Source organism: Rousettus aegyptiacus, unplaced genomic scaffold (genome assembly GCF_014176215.1).
Source record: "Rousettus aegyptiacus isolate mRouAeg1 unplaced genomic scaffold, mRouAeg1.p scaffold_m13_p_6, whole genome shotgun sequence".
NCBI classification, from domain to species: domain Eukaryota; kingdom Metazoa; phylum Chordata; class Mammalia; order Chiroptera; family Pteropodidae; genus Rousettus; species Rousettus aegyptiacus.
Window position 1 is genome coordinate 19,995,008 of NW_023416309.1, and position 22,420 is coordinate 20,017,427.

Below are 22,420 nucleotides of genomic sequence, written 5' to 3' on the forward strand. Positions count from 1 at the left end.
TAAACAACATCTAGAATGTATTTTTTTCTCTCTTGGGTCTACTTTCTGTTATACTAACTTTATTTTCAGATATCCCTCAACAAATGATTTTCAGAAGACTGTAAAAATTCCAGAGGTATACCCTTCCAAAACACAGTCCAGCCAGGGGTGGGGTTGAGGGACAGGGAGCAGCAAGCTCTTCTGAGAGCTCAAACATCTTATCACTGGGCCTACCGGCTCTGGCCAGTCTGAACTCGGTCATGTGTACATCACATTCTCTAACCAGGCACAGGATGGGAGTGCTTTTCTTGAAGCACTTTAAGTAAGAGAAGGTTAGTTTCTGGATAGCAAGAGCAAGGCACTATAAGCAGCAAGATAAGGTATGGCTAATAGGAAAATAACAACGAATGTTCATTACAGCTCCCATGCCCCACATCTGAACTGTTCTTATGCTCAGGGAAGAACATGTGAGAACCAAGAGAATATTAGCTTCAAAGTAAAGGAGATGCGGAGCAGTCTCCAGAATGATTTTGAGGACAAATTGGTGTTGAAGCATGAAAAACAAAGACAGAGCTGACGAGTTGGCAGAAAGCTATAGAGTTCAGTATATAAACTTTACCACCATTTCTAAATCTTCAGTTAAGTTGCCAATTTTCAAATTATGAATAGACACCATTATTTTGTTTTAAAAGTTGCTGCCAAGCTTTGGACTTGGATCAACAAGAGCTGATACCAAAGAGTATAACTAATCAACCAAAGCCTGATTTCTAAGTGAAGCCTGAGCACTTAACCGACTGAATTCAGAAATCGAAAGGGATAGATTTTGATTAAAAGAAGTTGTGAATTTGGGGATTTGACCCACATTCACTATATCACTGAGAATAGTATTGTTTGAGGGTACTTTTCTTATTTCAGTGAAGGTATTAGGGACCACTAAACAGTAAATATTGTATGTCTAAAAATTGCCAGAAGGGTAAGAATTTCAACTTTAAAGTGAAACTTCAGGGTGAATCCCAGGCTTTCTAATCACAACTTGTATGACCTTGCACACATTATTTAAGCTACTTAATCTCAGTTACTCAATGATAAAATTTTGTCATTTAACTTTGATATAGCAGCTTTGGCTCCAATCATGCCTATTCCTCCCAAAATACTTATCATTTTTTTTTCTTTTAGGTAGCTTTCTACTTGAAAAGCATATGTAGAAACTTAAGTGAATATAACCCATCTACTTCATTGCCTAGTATTTAATGAGTCTTCAGTAATTATATACAATTTTATTTATAGATAAAAATTGCAGATAAAGATTTTTCTACACATATTATTTATTTTTCAAGAACAAAAAAATCATAGAATAAACAGAGAAATAAGCAAGATCTCCTGCTCTCAACAGAAATTATTCAAGTGACATCTAGACAATCAAATGTGTAAAAGATAGAAAAGAAAGAATATGTCTTTGACTATACATAATTTCACAAATAGTATCACTTCTGTAGTATTTCTGATGTGTTGTCATTTGAAACTAAAAGTAGATGAGCTTAAGCTGTTGACCAGAATGTAATTACTTATGAGAAAATAAGTTTTTCTCAAATGTTAAAATAAATGATATTTAGCAATCTTAGTTTAGAAACACTTTCATGAACTTGTTCATTCATTCATTCATTCGCTAGTATTATTTCAGGGTCTAATATGACTAAGGTAAAATTTTAAGTGCTAAATAAGAAGCTAGTAAGTCATAGCTCATTCCAGGAAAGACAAAATTTGAAGATGGTTGTATAGAAAAGGAGATACAGACAGCATGACATTTTATAATGTAATGTGTTAAGTTCACTGAGCAATTTCAACTGGTATAAAGCTCAATCTACAAACTCAGCATCAAGATATTAATTTTCCTGCACTTTTTTATACTTCAGTTCACTTCTATTATGTTTGGAACAATCTTTAAGTCATTTTTCCAGACACCACAAACTCACAAAATAAAATTCTGCATGGTTCCAGAATCTTATATTTTCTAGGGCATCACCATGAGGCATGGCGAGCCATTCATCCTTCCATTCACTGGGGCACTTTAGCAATGCCCAGCAATCCAGATTTTCTGTATCATCCGTACTCAAGGCATTGGTATTTTTGAGGAACCACAGATTGTTCTGAGAGGCTCTTACCATATCACACAACCCCTTTTTCTCTAGTTTTTCCCAATTTCCTAATTGCTCTACCAAGAAATTTCACAGCCACACTGAGTATATTTCTTTCTCATTTTGTGAGCTGAGGGAAACTTGTCTTTATTATTTCCAGTAAACCATATTTTCTCTTCCATAATTCTCCCTTTCTGGCTTCTAAGATATTTTTTCAATGCACCATATTTTCTTTCTCTTCTGAAGCTTGAGATTTAGGACAAAAAAAAGACATTACTATTCACAGGGTCTTTCAATTTTACTCACTATTTCATTCACATTTTTATGTTATTTTATCCTTAGTGGCAGTTAGTGCTTTTGTTCAAAGGACAGGATGAGTAGAAATATGAGAGAGAGAGAATTATCTCACCCAAAAAAACTAAATACAAAATTTAAAACTATAAATCTCCTAAAAGAAAACAGAAAAAATAGGCAAGGACTTTTGAGACATGACACTAAACCCTAATCCATAAAATAAAAAAAAAACAGTAACACATTGTACATTTTAATATTAAAATCTTTTGCTCTGTGAAAGATATTGTTAAGAGAATGCAATAAAAAGACACATACATGGATAAAATATTATAAAAATCACATTTCTGAGAAAGAACTTATATCCAAGATATATAAAGCATGCTCAAAATTCAGTAGTAATAAAATAATAAATCGGTCAAAAAATTCAAACACATTGCCAAATAATATACATGGACAACAAAGAAACATAAAAAAATATGCTTATAGAATTATTAGAAAAATACACATTAAAATTAAATAAGATACTACTATACACCTATTAAAATACTTAAAAATAAGAATTGTAAATGAATTTTGCTAAATAGAAGAGGCCAAACAGAAAAGGCAGTGTATTGTATGTTTGTATTTATAAGACATTCTGGAAAAAAACAACTGTGGAGATGGCAAACAAATCAATGGTTTTCAGAGACTGAGCATGAGAGGACATGATTACAAAAAAAAGAGAGAATTGTGGTGGTGATGGAACTGTTCTGCATCTGATGGTGTGGTGGATGTATGACTCTAGGCATATGTTAAAATTTATAGGTTTGTAGAACATAAAGATAGGATTATACTACATATAAAATTTTGAAAATAAACATCTAGGATATCAGAGAAAATTAAAATGAAATACAAACTATAAGAGATAACTATTTTATAATTTTTCAATTCTAACTACACTGAAGGGAGGGAAGATGTAAAAATCTAACCCCAGTTACATTGGAAAATAATATTTTGAATAGATACTATAATACAAAAGGCAATACTATACAAAAGCTTATACTCTGAGAGGGTCTACCATAATGATATTCTATACTGTTTTCCAATTGACTTTATCAAATAAAATAAGCCAAGATTCCTTGGACAAGCAGTTGAGTCCAAAGTCCAGAGAGGAAAAATTCACAATGATCTTGAAGAATATTGTGATGACATAATAAGGAAGTGCAGAATCAAGATGAGGTAATATTAAAGTTTTGAAGAACTTCCAATGACCAAAGTGGGAACAATTTGTCAATAAATAAATAAATAAATAAATAAATAAATAAATAAATACTTTAAGTAAGTAAGTAAGTTAGTGTTGGTTTATAGCCCATAGAATAAAATAACCATGAGATTATACTAGTATAAATAAATAATTTAATAAATAAAAAGGAGGAAAAGACCAGCTTTTACTTAGTGAAGAATTTAAATTATTACATGTAAAATAAATGAGAGAGATTTAAAATTGCCCAAAGTATACCAGACTAATGACTGTTGCAGGCAAGATCCACCCATAAATGCAAACTGTAGAGGTCAAAATTTTTAGAAAAAACAAAAGAGTATTTAAGTGGTTGAAACTTTCTCCATCAAAATATACTCTATTGATTACTTTGGAGAAATTTATAGTGAGGAAATCTGGCAGAGACCATTTTAATCAGTGATTGAGGCTAACATTACCAGTAATAAGACATCTTGACATCAAATGACCTCAATATAATACACCGAGAGGGCATATTACTTTTGTGGTATGCTTCTCAAAAACGCAAAACCACAATGTACACGAGAAAACATCAGGAAAACCCGAATGGAGGGACATTTTATAAAATAACTGACAAATATACTCAAAAAGTGTCATAGTCATGAATGATAGATGCTTAGGAATTGTCGCCGATTGGAGAAAACTAAGGAGCCATGACAACCGAGTTCAATGTGAAACCCTGGATTGAATTCTGGAGGAAAAAAAAAAGAACATGAGTGAAAAAACATATAAAATCCAAATATAGTCTACGGGTTAGTTAATAGAATTGTACAATGCTAATTTCTTTTGATAATTGTAATGTGGTTATGCAAGATGTTAATATTGGGAGAAGCTTATTAAAAGGCATATTTGAAATATCTGCACTATTTTTGTAACTGTGTAAATCTAAAATTATTTCAAAATAAAAAGTTAAAAAGCAGACCTAAGCATTATTATGAATATTAATAACTGAATTTAGGAGGCAATTATATAAATATGTAGTATATATGTATTATCATCATCAATGTATCATTTACATATAATGCATTTGTGTATATAAATAATAGATTTATGTATATAAATTAATAATGTATGTACCAGAAAAGAATAGATTTATGAGGAATTAAGAAGGCAAAAATTGTAGGGCTTGTTTATTCAATGATATGGAATGAAGGAGTAGATAATAATACAATTTATTTTTAGATTTTGGGCTTCAGCAAGCAGACGTTGATATTAGCAATTATAGGTGAAACTACACTAACATCTTAGGTATTTAAAAAGCGAGATACATTCTGGAGGTGTTGCATTTGAGGTACCCGTGGACATCTAAATATACTAGAAAAAGTTGGAAATTCCAGTCAGAACAATATCAAAGTAAAAGTAACATATGAATAAGGTTAAAAGTGATTTTATCATCTTCACACAGCTAGAAAGTATTAGAACCAAGTTCTCCTTTACGTTACTAAATGAAAATATACATGAATAGAAGATTTTCAGTGATGAGCTACTCACCTAGAATTAATGGAATTCCTAGAAGAATCTGCCCAAAATATAGGCACTAAGATCACAGAGCAAAGTACATGATTATTAAAGTCATATTAGACCAAAAAAACAATATTACAAGATTGAAAATAAAAGTCCAATGAAATGGTAAAAAATAAGAACATAAAGTTTTTGTTATTTTTTCTGGTAAACTATATTTACTAGCAAATAGGAATAAAAACACCACACAGCCTATTCTAATAAACCTGGGGCAGTTCTCTCTGTCTTCAGGTGACACCAATGGATTCTTGTATGAATGGTGCACTAGAGGAACATAGAGCAATATCTGACTATAGAACCAGCCAGCCCTATATAGAGTAAGGCAACAGAAACCTGAATGAAGTGATGGACTTGAGTCCTGCAGACCAGAAGACATGCAGCGCTGCTCATAAGATGTGAAGTTCTCGGACCTAATCTCTTCTGATATTGTGTTCAACTAGTGGCTCAAAAGCCTCAGATTCTGAAAACTCATTTCACCAGTGACAAATTTACTTATAAAATCCATTTGTGCTAATTAATTCAGTCTCAAGCGTAGATTTATTTTTTCCAGGTTTATTTAAGTATAATTGACAAATAAATTTGTATTATCTGTATATATTTAAAGTGTCTAACATAACGATTTGATATATATATATATATGTATACACACATACACACTTCATAAAATATCAGGTTAATTATACATGTATTGCCTCATATAGTTACCTCTCTTATTTTAATGGTAAGAACACCTAAGATTTAGCTAATTTCAAATATGCAATATAGTATTATTGTACAGTAAGTCACCAGAACTTATTCATCTTATACTTGAAGGCTTGTACTTTTTGTTCAGCATCTTCCCATCTTTCCCACCTCCCAGCCCCTGATAACCACTATTCTATTATCTAAGTTGTTTTTTTAGATTCTTTATATAAGTGATATAATACAGTATTTGTCTTTGTCTAGTTAATTTAACTTAGCATAATGTCTCCAGTTTTGTTCATGTTGTTGCAAATGGTAGGATTTCCAACTTTCTCATGGCTGAATGATATCCCACTAGGCACTAAGGTATTGCCACAACTATCAAAAAAAGCAGAACGATGTATAATTTTTAGTAATCTAAGTCTTTGTTCAAAATTTGGGAAGGTTTGGGCTGAAGAGATAATCTTAGTGAATCCTTTAAGATGTATAAATTTTATTAGACATCTTTTAACATAGCTAGTTGTATTGCTAATAATCCTCATGAAGGCCCATGCCTCTGATCTGTATTTCTCCTTTGCTTAAAAGCATAGTATAATACTATGACACATGTGTTGCTAAAATCCAGACATACTATTTATACTTTTAATCCTGTCTATGAATTCCAAGCATATCGCTAAAGGAAATTAATGTAGTCTGAAATAAAGTGTTCATTCTAAACTCTCAATAGCTTTTCATCAAAGGATTGAGATAATTGACTTTAGAATTAGACAAACGTGTATCATTTCACAATTTATTCTCATTTCCTTATAAATATGTACCAACTTGGGAAACATTTACTTTCTACTTCGATTGAAATATGGATCTAATAAATATTTTACTTTCCTCTGAACTTTCTATAGAAAGTAACTTTCAAAATCAATTAATGTAATATATCAATTCAAAAGAATAAAGAACAAAAGTCACGCGAAAATCTCAATAGACACAGAAAAAGAATTTGACAGAATTTAACATTTCTAAATGATAAAAACACTCAACAATCTAGGAATAAAAGGAAACTTCCTCAATCTAGTAAAGAAAATCTATTAAAAAACCTATAGCTAACATTATTTTTAGTGATGAAAGACTGAATACTTCCTCTCTAAAATCAGGAATGAGACAAGGATGTCACTTCTCTCTTCCTTTATTCAACATTGTTTTGGAGGTTCCAGTAAGGATGATTAGGCAAGAAAATAAAATAAAGAGCATATTTGGAAAAGGTGAAATAAAATTGTATTCGCAAATGACATAATCTTGTATATAGATAATCCTAAGGAAGCCACAAAAATTATTAGAACTAATAAATGAGTTCAGCAAGGTTGCAGAACACATTTTCAATAACAAAAATCAATTGTGTTTGTATATAGTAGTAATAAGCAAACTGAAAACAAAATTAAGGAAACAATTCCATTCACAATAGAATTCTAAAAATAAAATGCTTAAAAGTAAGTTTAGCAAAAGTCATGCAAACTTATACTCTGAAAAATATACATTGAGGAAAGATATGAAAAGGATATCTAAATAAATGGAAAGGTACCTCATCTTCATGGATTAGAAGGAAATTTCATGAAGAAGTTAATACTCCACAAACATATACAGATTCAAGAAAATCCTCATTAAAACCCCAGCTGACTTCTTTGCAGATATTAACAAGCTAATACTAAAATTCATGTGGAAATTCAAGGGATCCAAAATAGCAAAACAATCTAGAAAAAGAAGGAAAAGAACAATGATCACTTCCCAATTACTACAAAGATACAATAATCAAAACAGTGTGAAATTGGTATAGTATAAACATACAGCTCATTAGATAAAATCGAGTGTCTCGAAATAAATCCTGATATTTTTTGTCAATAATTTTCAACAAAATTTCCATGATGGTTCAACAAGGAAAGAAATGTCTTTTCAATGTTTCTGGGACAACTGAAAAACCACATGACAAGTAGGAAGTTGAACCCCTATCTTATACCATATATAAAAGTTAACTAAAAAATCTATTAAAGACTTAATGTGAGAAGTTAACTATAATACGGCTAGAAGAAAACATGGGGGTATAAATTTTCATGATCTTGAATTAAGTAATGGTTTCTTATATATGAGACCAAAAGTAAAAATAAGAAAAGGGAAAGTGAGATAAAATAAATATTATCAAAATAAAAAACTTTGGGATGTCTAATAAAACCATCAAAAAAGTCAAAGATAATCCACAGAATGGGTTAAATATATCTCTGAATCACATCTTATACAAGATTTGTATCTGGAATATATAAACAACCATTACAACTCAATAATAAAGAGAGGAATAACCTAATTAAAAATGTGCAAAAGATTTAAATAGATATTTCTCCAAAGAAGATATGCAAATAGCTAATAAGCACATGAAGTGATGCTCATTACATTAGTCATTACCGACATGCAAATCAAAACCACAACGACATATCATTTCATACCCACCATTTGGATAGAATAAAAAAGATAGGTAATAACAAATGATGGCAAAGATGTGGAGAAATTGACACCCTTATATAAATAATGGGAAATTGGCATAGTATGGGATGTAAAATTATGTGGCTGCTTGGAAATATAGATGAGTATTTCCTTAAATGGTTAAACACAGAGTTGCCATATGATCCAGAAATTTTATTCCTAGGTATATTCTAAGAGAAATGAAAACATATGTCCACAATGAAGACTTTTACACTCGATGTTCATAGCAGCATTATTCATAATAGCCAACAAATGAAAACAACACAAATGCCCACCAGAAAACTTAAAAAGGGATAAAAAAAGTTCTTTTACCTATACAATAGGATAATATTCATCAATCAAAGTAAATTAAGTAGTGATAGACCTTGAAAACACAATGGTAACAGAAACCATTTATGAAGGACCACATATTGTATGAGTCCTTTTATATGAAATATCTAGAATAAGCAAATTTATAAGGACAGAAAATAGATTAATAGTTGTCTAGGGCTGAGAAGAGGAGACCTGAAGTTGAGAAGTAGGTGTGTGTGTGGAGGGGGGGCAGTCAATGAAATGTTCTAAAATTGATTGTGGTGAAGAGTGCACTACTCTATGAAGATACTAAAAGCCATTACATTGTATACTTTAAATGGGTGAAGTTTATATTCATGAAACTTTTTAAAACTAATATTCAAGTGCTAAGAATGATAAATGATAGACTCAGTGGTGAGAAAAGTGGACTGCAGGAAAGTGGAAGGTATATTGTCTATGTTAACATAACTTTAGTAATTCTATTTGAGTCTATTTTTATCAACTAGGAATAGGGTCCAAAGTTGCCATATTTTCTGAGCTTATTTAAAAACAAACAACAGAAAATCTTGATGTTAATGTAAACTCTTTTAATAGAAAATATTAGAGACTAATAATATTTGCCAAACAATATATTTGAAGTCAAGATTCATCACAAAGATGGCCATTCTGCAATCTGTTATAATTTCTGGTATACTAATATTTCTCACAATGTTCATGATTTTGGGGGAGTACAATATCAAAATTAACTTATTCATGTAATCAGTATTGTTTAGGTATTTCTTATAACAATAACCATATATATTCAATTAAAGTTGTAATGTTCTAGGCCTGAATATTAACTCGTTTATACACCAATTCTATTAATTAAGTCTTATTATTGTTCCCACTTTACAGATAAAGAACGTATGTATGCTCCAGAAATTTAAATGACTTGAGTTCCCACAGTTAATAAGTGCTGATGTGGGATTTAAAAGCAGAAATCTGAAGCCAGAGACTATACTCTTCAAAGCTATGCTCTACTGACTCTATGGTGCTGAGCCTCATGGGCACATAGTACCCTGGCTTTGAGGCCCTCGAAATCCAATGGGGAGAAGATACATACGCAATTCCAGTACAACATAGTATGTGCACCAATAAAATACAAAAATAGTATATAAAAGCAGGTACTTGAACTTATGTACATGACTGACAATTTAACTGATATTTTTGATGAACAAACATGAATTTACCCGAATGAAAAAGAGAGATAAATTATCTGAAGTAGAGGATGCTCGGCACGTGCAATGGTAGGAATGAAGAGTTAGAAACTCGCTCAGGAACTGCAAATACCATGATGTTGTACAGAAAACGATGGGAATACATTTGAAAATCTGATTAGTGATAGATGGGGTCAAATCGCAAAAGAAGCAATTAAATATTATATTAGAAGTGGTAAGAAGCTTTTGACGATTTGTGTTTTAGAAAAAACACCATATCATTAGGGTAGAGGCTGATATGAAAGGACAGAAATAGCATTATTTAAAAAGTAATTATAATAGTGCTGGTAAAAGTTTATAAACAAAAAGAGTAGCAAAAAGATAGCTTTATCTTTAAATATCTGATTAACTGATTAATGACATGGTTGCATGTGTGTGTTTTCCCAGTCATTTGCTGCTGACATACATTTAAGATCTTAAAAATGTATTCATTCATATTAAAATGTTAATTATTTAGATTGCATATATAACATATAATCTGTAAATTAAATTTGAAGAGATGGTAAAAACCTTCATAGAACAATAGTAAACAAGTGGACAAAAGTTTTCTGATTTTAGTTGCTGAGGCAAACTCAGTAATTACTAACATAGATAAAAATATAAACTATGCCATCTTAACTTAAATTTTATATCTCTATTGGGAAGTAAATTTACCCCTTGACCACTAGGACTTCAGACTGTAAGGTAAAGTATTGTGAACCATGTAAAACCTTGTGAAGACAAAACAGAATGAACATATAGAAACATAATTTAAAGATACTCAGTGAGTATTGATTCAGAACCTATTACATGTATTTTTATTCCTTCTTTTGTAACATATTACATTAATGTGAATACAACATCTAGTGTGTAAAATTTTTGGTTGGCAACACATTTCTGAAACATCCGCCACATTTTAATTAAATTATTTCTTTTACATACTGTAAAAGTCTATTATGGGCTGAGAACACAAGTGCAGTTTGTTTTTTTTTCTTTACAAAAGGAAAATAGTGCCACCTAATGTTAACTATTGTTGATTATATTTGTGGAAGTTTACATAATCATGCAGAAAAAAACAGATCTTTCAAAAGATTTTTAAAAATAATTTTATGATTAAATTACAATTTGAAATACGTGCGAAAGAAAAATAAAACTGGTATTTTAAATTATACTTAGTAAAAATTAAAATAATTTTTCTGACATTCTCCTCAAGCTCACAATTTAATTTTTTCCTTATTTAGACTGTTAAGTTAAGTACTTTCTAAAGGAGAATATTTGTGTTAGGCACTTTTGCATTCCTTGTTGCCCTGACACAAAGGTGTTTAATAAACATTTAATGGTTTGAACTTTCTTAAATAATATAGCTGTAATAAAAATATTTAAGTTGTAAATATAAATAAGGAAAATGAGAGAAAATGTATTTAGCTTTTCGTTTTAAAGTTGTAAAGACAATGAATAATAATGTAATAATATTCATTATAATGTAAAGACAATAAATTATAGAAGATTGGGAAAATCCCAAAGAGCAGAAGAAAAAAATTAATTAATTCATCAGCCAGAAATACAATTTTTTTCCCCACTCTGGACTATTTTCTTAGAAATATAGTTTTTGTTTTTGTAGATGCAGTTCTTATAGCTTATAATCATAATTTATTTTAAATTTTAAAATCAATTTACTTTTCTTACCATATCTTCCTAAATACTTACCTTTTATTTTAAAATTTTTAACATTACTTTAATGATTATATTATATTTATTTAAGTGGAATGGTGTCATTTTCTTAACCAATTCACTACTCTTGAATATTTAGAATGAATTGCATTTTATATCATAAAAATAAATAATACTATGATGTTTATCTTGCCATATATTTTTTATCAATATATTTTTAAGATTACATTTTAGGATAGAAGAGGCTTCTTGTATAAAGTTGTATAAGTCTTCCCACTTGCAACTTTTTATTTTGCATGATTTGTAAAAAAAAAAAAAATTAATAAAGTTATTTTTATTTTGATATTAGAAATCCAAAACCCAGAAATTATGATTGGTTATGAGACTAAATTAGAACCCAGATCTTTATACATTAATTTAATATTATCATGTTATATATTAAAATCCAAAAAAATTGCTTTTCTGCTTTTATATATGCTCATGTGACTAGTGTTCTTTAATATTTTATAAGAAATAGTTTTATTGTCTCTTTTTAAATGTAATTTAATCCTCTGTTATTTCTCCAGCATAGTCAAATAGATTTAAGTCACCATATGAGAAACATGAATAATCTACTAGTGCTAGATTAAGGGGATGCAGATAATCGATTTTCCTAGATAATCTTTTCCCCCATGAAATTTATAAAATAATATTTATTGAAGTATAATATACATATAAGCAGCATGCAGTTACCATAAATATAGATGCTTGACGAATTTTCACAAAGTGGACATGCATGTTTAACCAACACCAGTTCAAATAGAACATATTAGTCTCCCAGAGCACTCTTCCATTTTCCCATGTGTACACTTTCCTTTAGTCACTACACTGTCCCTGATCCCTACCTGGCCACGCACAACAAAAATGATACTCCTTTAACTTTTAACAACACAGATGGTTAGTTTATAAGTGAAATTCTGTAAATTGTACATTTATGTGTCTGGCTTCTTCCACTAAAAAATAAGTGAGATTCATTCATATTGATGCCTGTACATACAGTTGTTCTCTAATATTCCACAAGTTATTTATATATGTATGCCATAGGAAGGGAAACTATGACCCACAGGCCAAAACTGGACAGCCATGTTTTTTTGTCACTAGTTTTACTGAAACACAGTCACATCCATTTGTTTATATATATTTTTATGGCTGTTTTCACACTACAATGGCGAGTTGAGAAGTTGTGCAGAGACCATATGTCCTGCCTTTGTTCTAAATTATTTAATTATCTGGCCTCCTATAAGAAAGGTTTCCTATCCCCTAATCCATGGTACATGTGATGGACATTTAGTTTATTTCTAGCTTGGAGCTTTTAGTAGTGCTGCTATGAACATTATTGAAATGTACTTTGGTAAATATATGAACACATTTCTATAGAGTTTATTATCAAGGACTAGAATCCTAGTCCAGCTGTCCTGAATGTTTCCTTTCAGATGATATTGATAATGAGTTTTCTACAATGAGTTTACCAATTTACAAAAGTGTTCCAATTAATCTACAGGCTAAAATTTGCTATATCTTTTTCATTTTAGCCATTCTGCTAGATGTGTAATGGTGTCCCATTATGATTTTGATTTCATTTCCTTTATAGCTAATAAAGTTGATGATCTTTTAATATGTTTATTGACCATTTGGTCATCTTTCTTCACAAAGGGCCCATCCAAGTCTTTTTCCAGTTTCCCTGTTGTTTTTTTTTTTTCTCTATTGTAAAAATATATAATGGACATGAGTCATCTGCAGATACATTTATTGCAAAGTATTTTTCCTACACTGTGGTTTGCATTTTCACTTTCTGAATCATGTCTTTTAAAAGAACATAAGTTAACTTTAATGTAATTTAATTTATTCATTTTTATCTCAAATGTTTGAAAATGTCATTTTCCAGAAACTTTTGCCAAGTCAAATTCTTAAGATTTTCCTGTTTCCTAAAAGATTGACATTGTTACCTAACCATGTAGATTCTGAATGTACCTGAAATTAATTTCATTGTATTGTGTGAGGTAGAGACTGTAGTTTTGTTTGTTGTGGGTTTTTTTTTTTTTTTTTAGTATGAATAGTCAATTTATTCAACATCACATTTCTAGGTCAAAAAATTAAGGAGGAAATGTAAATGTTCGATACACTCTTTATACCTTTGACACTGAGTGACGAAGACTATTGTTGAGCTAGAAAAAGAATAAGATGAAAAACCTAGATTCCCAAGTCACCACAAGGCAATTACTACAGAAAATCACCTAACCTACAAGATATTTTGTATGCATAAAAAAAAAAAATTGGTGGGAGGACAAACTACTGAGATTTTTAGGAGGTTTGCTATTTTTGCATAATGTTGTATTATTCTAATTCAACTGTTCTTAGTAGAGTTTTTATTTCACTATCAAAGTCTAATTACATCAAGTGAAAGATACATGCTTTATTTATTACAATAGCCATTTTAGTTAAATAGATTATGCTGCCATCTCACTTGAAAAGTCAATCTAGATAAATAAAAGTAATGTATGCATCAAGAACAAAGGTACTCTGCCTATCGTATCTCTTAGAAGGTGCAGCAACATTTATTTCACACAGACATAGAGTCATTTACTGTTTTTGGAAGCTGATTTTATCACTACAAAAATCTACCTCTATTTTATGACCTTTTTAATATCTTGACCTAACATAAATCATACAAAATCTTAGGAGATAATATTTTTTGTTAGATGCCCCTTCCATAATATAGGCATCAAGGAAAGCCCCAATTGAATCTCAACACAGAATTGTAGTTTTTCACAAAGATTTTATAACATTGATTTACTTGGTCCTCACTCCCCATTCTTATTTCTTCCATCTTGTGCAGGACAGTATAAATCTCTGCATTTTTCCTGTCATATCTTTGTTCATCACCTTCTAGGAACAACATTGGATATTTTTGTTGCCATCTTCCCCATGTATTTTTGTCAAGATAGGTATCAATTATAACAAATATACCACTCTGATGTGGTATGTTGATAATGAAGGAGGTTATACATGCATGGGGACTTGGTTATATAGAGAATCTATACATATCTCTGTTTTGCTGTGAACCTAAACAGCTCTTAAAAAATTGAGCAGGCACACTTTTAATCATAAAATATGCTTAGTAAACATTAAAAAAAATACTTTAGTTATACAAGTTGTATAGAAATCTAAACTATGTTCATTAAATAGGAGCAGAAATTGACCCTAAGTAAATAGATTCTTGCCCTTAATATGATTATAATATAACTTAGTGTGCTATTAAAATAATTTGGGAAAAAAACCCATATATGCCTACAATTTCAAATTTATGTATTAAAAATGCCTTTAGTAGGAAACAAAACAGACTTGCTTACATTCTGAGATTTCTTTTTAATTACTGCCAGGTCTCAATGTGATTACTAATAATATAGGCCCAATTATTTATTCCAAGAAACTGGGGTATGGAATGTATTCATCAGATGGATTTTACCTTGTCATACACAAATGAGTCTCCAGTTAAATACAAGTCTTGTCAACCAATATTACAAAGATTTCTATCAAGAATGATCAGGTACATGAAGTTTCACCTAATATAGCTTACTTCACATTTCTCAAGAAAAAAAAAAAAAAACACAGTCTCAAGAAAAGAATCAGCTTGAAACGAGTTATAACTTAACAAGGAAAATTCTACTGTTATTATAGAAACCAACATAAAGAGGCATCAATTTTTTCTGCTTTCTTCCCTTCCCTTCCAAATACCAGAGCCTTAGGGTACAGAATCATAAACTAAATTCCCAGTCACCAAGTTTACAAAGTATGATGATAAGTGATGGAGACACTGAGTTGGCTTGACGATACTGGGACAATACAGCAAGTACAGCCCTGAAATTCATAGATAAGGGTAGAATAGGATTTCTCAGGATGAGCTATAAAAAGAAGTACCTAAAGAAATAACGCAATATAAGTTACACCAAAACTGACAAATACGATTACCTCCTTTCAAATCAATTGTGAACTGCATTTATAGGACAAAGGCATTAAAATATTTTAAAAATATATACCTCAGTGAAATAACCTTTTCTGGAAAAATAATTATACACCTAATATGAATTAGTAATCAATAATTTCTTGTTTCCTATAGTTAATTAAGGGGAGTAAAGAAGAAAACACAAAAATATCTCTATATCCAAAAAGATTAAACCAGAAACTTCAGAAAATTAAGTTGTCTCTCATATGAAGAAAGGCAAAGTAATTAGAGGAAAATATTTTAATAAATTTTGCTTTATAGTGTATTTTATACACACACATTCCTCTGTTGATCTTTTACTAGAAATAAAGCACATAAAACATGTTAATACATTAGTCAATCGAAAATATTCTTTTTGGATTCTTTTAGGATCTTTTTGGCTTAGCTCATTTGAACTAAGAATCATCTATGTATGCCCTAATTACATGTTTACATATTTTTATCCCATGTAACTACAGATATATTATAAACAATTCGTGCCAAAATTTTCTTCTAGGATCCCTACACTGTAATAAATGTACAAAGGGCTCTTCTGATTAGAATTATACTTTCAGATTAGTGGAAGGCAGAAAGCGATGCAAGACGGCTTAAGTAACCCTTTCAGATCATCTGATTATATTTGATGCTGCATTTGGGGACACCATCAAAGCCTTGCTTGTTAAACATGTATTAGAAGAATCATTGAAAGCTTCCAGGTTAGGGTTTCTATAGTCCAGATTCTCAAACTGCCTAACTGAATATGCTAATCAATCATATTCAACTTACCCACAACTTATGGAGTGCTCAAAAACATGAAAAGCCTATAATCATTACTGTGGAGATATTAGATAGAAAGAAATGAATACAATCATGAAATGTTAGGAAATACTAGTAAAGAGGATATTAAGTGTTATTTGGTGTCAGAGATGAGTTCACTGTCGACGATATTTCAGGATACTTTAAGTATAGACCAGAGCTTGATAGAAGAGAAAAGTAGAAGATAATTTCAGGTAAGAGAACAGCATGAACAACAGCAGAGCATATAAAAAACTGAACAATGTTACTTAAGTCGATCTCAACAAAGATTTTCCCAGTTCCTAATTATTATAAAACAATATTCTCTATTTCTGATCTCACATTATTGTGAATTTTAGTAACACACATGTACCTTCATACTTTCCTTCAGGGAAAACAAATTATGGTTCCAGAGTTACCTGACCTGTTTCAGTACTAGATTACATTACTGACTCATGTGCACTTCATAAAATTTATATTTTTTTCTGCTTAATAACCCAAGGATATTTTTTAAATATTTATGAATTAAAAATTTTTTAGTCTGTGATGATTTCAAAATCTTTAGCAGTCTTCCTGCCTTTTATATTCCTTTTCATTTGAAGTGGCTCCTTCTTTCACTCTGCTCTTGAATAATAAATCATTGCACATTGATATTCAATACATACAAAATGCAAAAGCCAGATATAAGCCAGGCCAAATCTTTAAAAAATGTCAAGCATTATAGGTGAAATATCAACTGATATGCAAAGTATCCCAACAGTCGTTAAAATTTCAGACATAAACTTAACATTGTGATTGTAGTTTTTCAGAAAATGCATATTAATACAAATGTATGTAGAAAGATGGTTTGTCATAATTTTCATAATGAAAAATTCATTTTAAGGATTGAAAACATTAATGTCATTGACAATTATTCATAGATTTTTAAATGTATGATTTTAGCGTATATATTTTATTATTTATAATTTTATAATTTGACATTTAAAAATATATATCTTCACTAATTTCTTATTCTGAAGGAAACAACTAAGCTGCTTGGTTTGAAATCTCGAGGCTTCTATAAATGTCTCAAAGAACTTTCCAAGATTTACCTCACATTTACTTGCATAAGTTCTTGGATTCTTTTGAAAAGATCTACTATACCTCTAATTATCTAGCTCCTATGTAATGACTAGGAAAATATTATTAATTTATCTTATTTTTCTATCCAACGGGTCTTGCACAAATTATAAAATCCATCAGAAGTACTATTTTCTTTGAAATCTTCCCAGACTAAGTCATCATTTCTGATCAAACTTTCTCTGTGATTTCCATTGTCTTTCCACTTATTTGTAACATACTCATGCAAAATACAATCCTATCAGTAACAGTATATTGCTACCAGCTGTAAGATAAATCAGTCTGTAAACTAGGCACAATCTCAGAATACTTTAGTTCCACCCTTATCTATCCATTAGGCATTGGCAGTAATGTTAAAAACCTCTAATATACATTACCAATAACTATCATTGATGTATTATTGCCTGTGACAAATTTTGATACTATTTTATTTTTTATTGTGTATCATTATTTAGGCTAAACATTTATATGTTTCTAAAATGGTATGTAACCTATGTTATGATTGTAGCTTACTGTGGTTCTAATAAAGGTTCTTGATTTCAGAAAAAAAGCTAACGCCTTTCAGTATCTTAAAGAATCAAATTAATTTATTTAAAACTCATATAATGTATGTATGTATATCTGCATATAGATACTGATATACAGATATATAAAGATATATCTCCTGTATATTAACCAAAAAAATATGATTGCAAAAAATTCTGAGACAAAAAGGAGCTCAGGCACTATTTTACATGTTAATGTTGATATACTTTATTGATATAATTTTATTTCAGTTTTATAAATAAACAAATGCATTGTAATAAGGGTTTACCATCTCTTAATCTCAAAGAATATAAGCAAGATGTATCTATACAGCCAATTTCACTCCAAATCTCTATAATAAACCAGGAAATAAGTGTGAAAAAAGAAGAAAAGCCTCTTGAAAATTTGTTTATTTTCCCTTTATTGAATTTCTCAAAAAAAAAACCTGATTATACAGTTCAAGAAATATCACAAAACATAACTGTCACAAGGCCTGATTAGTTGCCAAATGATGTTACTAACAATTAGTGTTAACAGAATTTGAGATTTGGCATATTGTGTTTATAAAGGACATGCTTATATGCATATCTATTAAATTTTTTTGTGCATTTTATCTGACAGCAAAAACATATTATCAGTCAGATAGTATTGCCCGAAAATGGAATAAACTGTACAAATTCATTTCAGACTATTACTGCCACCCTTTTCAATCTGTTCAGACTAACTCTCCAATTCACCTTGAAGATGAAGGTTAATTTATGTAAAGCAGACAATTATACTATTGGTATATTAAGAATAAGACCACAGGCAATCAAAAACACTGTTTATAAGGAGTTTCAGTCCATAAACAAGTTTAGAATATAATATTTACTGAAAAAATGCATAGTTTAAATTTATATGCTCTTTACTTCTTCCATAATCTTAAGTGACAACTATGTATATTTAAGTATATATACATATACATGTATAAAAGGAGTAAAATGATTTAAATAAACATACCAAAATAGAATCAGTAGTTGAATCTGAATGCTTCTGATCATCGTAATAAGTATCAATGATTACCAGATTTAAATATATTTAATTTTCACAGCAGCACCACAAAGTCATGGATGCTCTGCTTATATAGATATCCTTCATTAGCATCACCATCCCCATAGAACCTACAATTGAACAGACATTTTATAAAAGATGACACTGTTTCCTTTATAGTGAATTGCACTTAGGTTGAGCACTGCCCCAAACTTGGGTCAATGAGAATAACTTTCATGGTTATTTGTTATCTGATGTAAGAACTAGAGAAAAAAAAAATTAGGCTACACATGACATGAAAAATAGAGATGGGAGATGACTAATAATTGTTTTCTGATTCTTTTCACTCTCAGGTTTTCAACCTTTTGAAGTCCCACTCTATTTCTATATGGTGGGAAATTTTGGAGACACCTATTTGTACACTTATATTTAATTTCTGAATATTATCCCGTGAAATTGAAAGAATTATTTATAATCAACATAGTCTTAGTGAATGCAGTTACTTTAATCATTTAATAACTGAGGAATCTCAAGTTTGAAGGAGATAAGTACCTTTCCTCAAAGTCATAGGGCTACTGGAGGTCACAGACATCTTTTGGGCTCAGGTCTGACTCCAAAGTTCATATTCATTCTCTTACAACCAAGATCAGGATGAGTGAGGGATTATTGATGATTTTCATGAGCTTTTAAATTTTGTCTCTATTTTCTAAAGTTTCTATAATAACTATACATTTATCAATGAAAATATAAAAGTAATTTATTTTTAAAAAACATATAAAACCTGTACATTCAGTAACATTCTATTACTTGGACATATAAGGTATCTAGATTTTGAAGTAGAGGTATTGAGTTCTATGGGAAGGGTAAATGATATCAGAGACAAATATCTATTTTATCTCTGTTCTTATATTTTACAGTCAGTCATTGGATACTCCCTTTTTGCTTAAGAGAACATATTATACAGTTTGGAGGTGCAGCGATATATATTCCATAAATCAGATTAGTTAACTTTATTCAAATCAATTTTACCCATACCACATTTTGGGAGCTTGTTCTAGCAGGTACTGAGAGGGATTTGTAAAAGTCTTCCACTAAATTTCAGACATATTCCTTTTTCCCTATACTTTTTGCTGTATATATTTTGAGATTATATTATTAGGTGCATACAAATGTATAATATAATCAACATATTTGCAGGTGAATTAAAACTTTATCATTATAAAATATTCTTCTTTAATTTTATTAATGCTTTTTGCCTTACGGTCTGATTTAGCAGTATAAATATAACTACATCGACTTTCTATAAATTGATATTTTTCTTATTTATACATATATTTATTTACATATGTTTACTTTTTTTAAACTTCCTTATATTTTAGGTACAATTCTTGAAAAAGCAAAGGTTTTTTTTTTTTTTTTTAATGGGATAATCTTTGGCTTACGAATGGACTCTGATAGATTTACATTTATTCTTAAATCAAATATATTTGATAAAATCAAAATTTTTTGGATTGCTTTATCATTTTGATGACTCTGTTTTTATTTCTCTGCTTTACATCTTGTCTTTGATTATTTTTTTCCTCTTATATTTTACGCTTTGTCAAGTTTAAATTTACACACTTATTAATAACAATAGTGATTCCCCTAGAAATTTCAAAATTACTCCAAATTTATTGAACTCTAGATATCAACCTTCTTTTTTACCCCTTCTACAAAAAAAAAAAATGCAAGGACCTTAGAAAAATAAAGTTCCATTTAATGCCCTTCTCTTCATTTCCCCCTGCATTTCCAACATTCAGTGGATACATTTTCCTTCTGCCAAGAGAACATCTTCTAATACTTTCTTTTGTGCTGTTTGCTAATAAAAATTTGTTGTCAGTGTTCTTAGTTTTTTTGAAAATGACTTTATTTTTTCTTCATCTTTGGAGACTGTTTTTTTCTGTGGAGTTACAAACCAACAGTTTGGTGTCATTACTATTATTTCAAGCATTCAAAACAGGAATAAGTAAATAAGGTAAAAGGAAAATTGGCCCCAACTATTGGACTCACTTCTCTGAACATCGTGAAATCTGCTTTCTGGCCTGACATATTAGGTAAATGGCATTTCAAGTTATTTTGTAGTTAAAACAATTTTTTGTATTATTTCACACAAATGAACTGGGCCAGATGTAGCTGTTTTTGGTCGGGCATGCCCATAAATTTATGGGTGGGTAATGGGTCGATTGAGGGCTGGCTGGTCTAAAATGTCCATACCTAGGATGGTTCAGCTCTATTCCATGTGTTATCTCATCTTCTAATAGAATATCTTGGGCTCGTTCTAATCATAGTGGCAGGGTTTCAGGAGAGAGAAGAGAAGTTTGAAATTTTTTTTGAAACCTAGGTTAAGAACTGGCAAATTGCCACTTCTGCCAAATTACTTAGGGCAAAGTCAAATCCCAAGGCTGGCATAGATTTCAGGATCAGGGCAAAGATTCTACCTTCTGTTGGGAAGAACCAAAGAGTCACTCTGTAAAGTGTACAAATATTTCAATTAATCTACCACACCTGGTAATTCATGATTAATTTGTAAGTGCCCCATTGCTTTTAAGTTGGTATTTGGGGATGTCTTATCTGGCTCTTTTAGTTATCCTCTGAGGGGGGAGTTGATCTGATTTACTTAGTCATTACTCGAGGACTGTTATTTCTGTTCTAGGAATTTTATTATACAAATTGGTACAGCTAGCAGTAGTGAAACTATTACATTTTGTTAATAAAAGACAATAATTGTGTAAGTGATATTATATATCTTTTTTACTAAGCAGTAATATTCTTTCACAGTCACATAAAATACTCCAGCTGAGAGGTCAGGCAGTTGCTTAGTGATACTCTGTTTGTCCCCAAGGAATGCATGTACCAGCATGCTTAGTTATGTTTACTTCAAGTGGATGTGTCATGTAAATTTATTTCTTGACATACAATTCAGAAAATTGAGTCTCTTTTATACTGTTCACTGATTGTAAAGTCCATGAACAGTTTATTGGGTTGTTTTCACTCACTCAGTCTGCCTGGTGCAATTTTTCCCAAGGGATTGAAACTTCATGTTGTTACTTCAATCCCAAGCACTTGCATTGAAATAGTTGGGATCTGATGATTATCCTTTATAGCAACTTTCACAGACTTATTAAATTGTTTTGCTTCTCCTGCTATTCTAGCAGAAACTCCAGGAAAAGTAAAAAAAGCACTTGTAAGTTAAGTAAGAATATATAATTTATGCTCCATTAAAAAAAGAACTGCTGGGAATATTTTCTATTATTTTTCTCTTTTTCTATATCAGGAAGAAACAAAA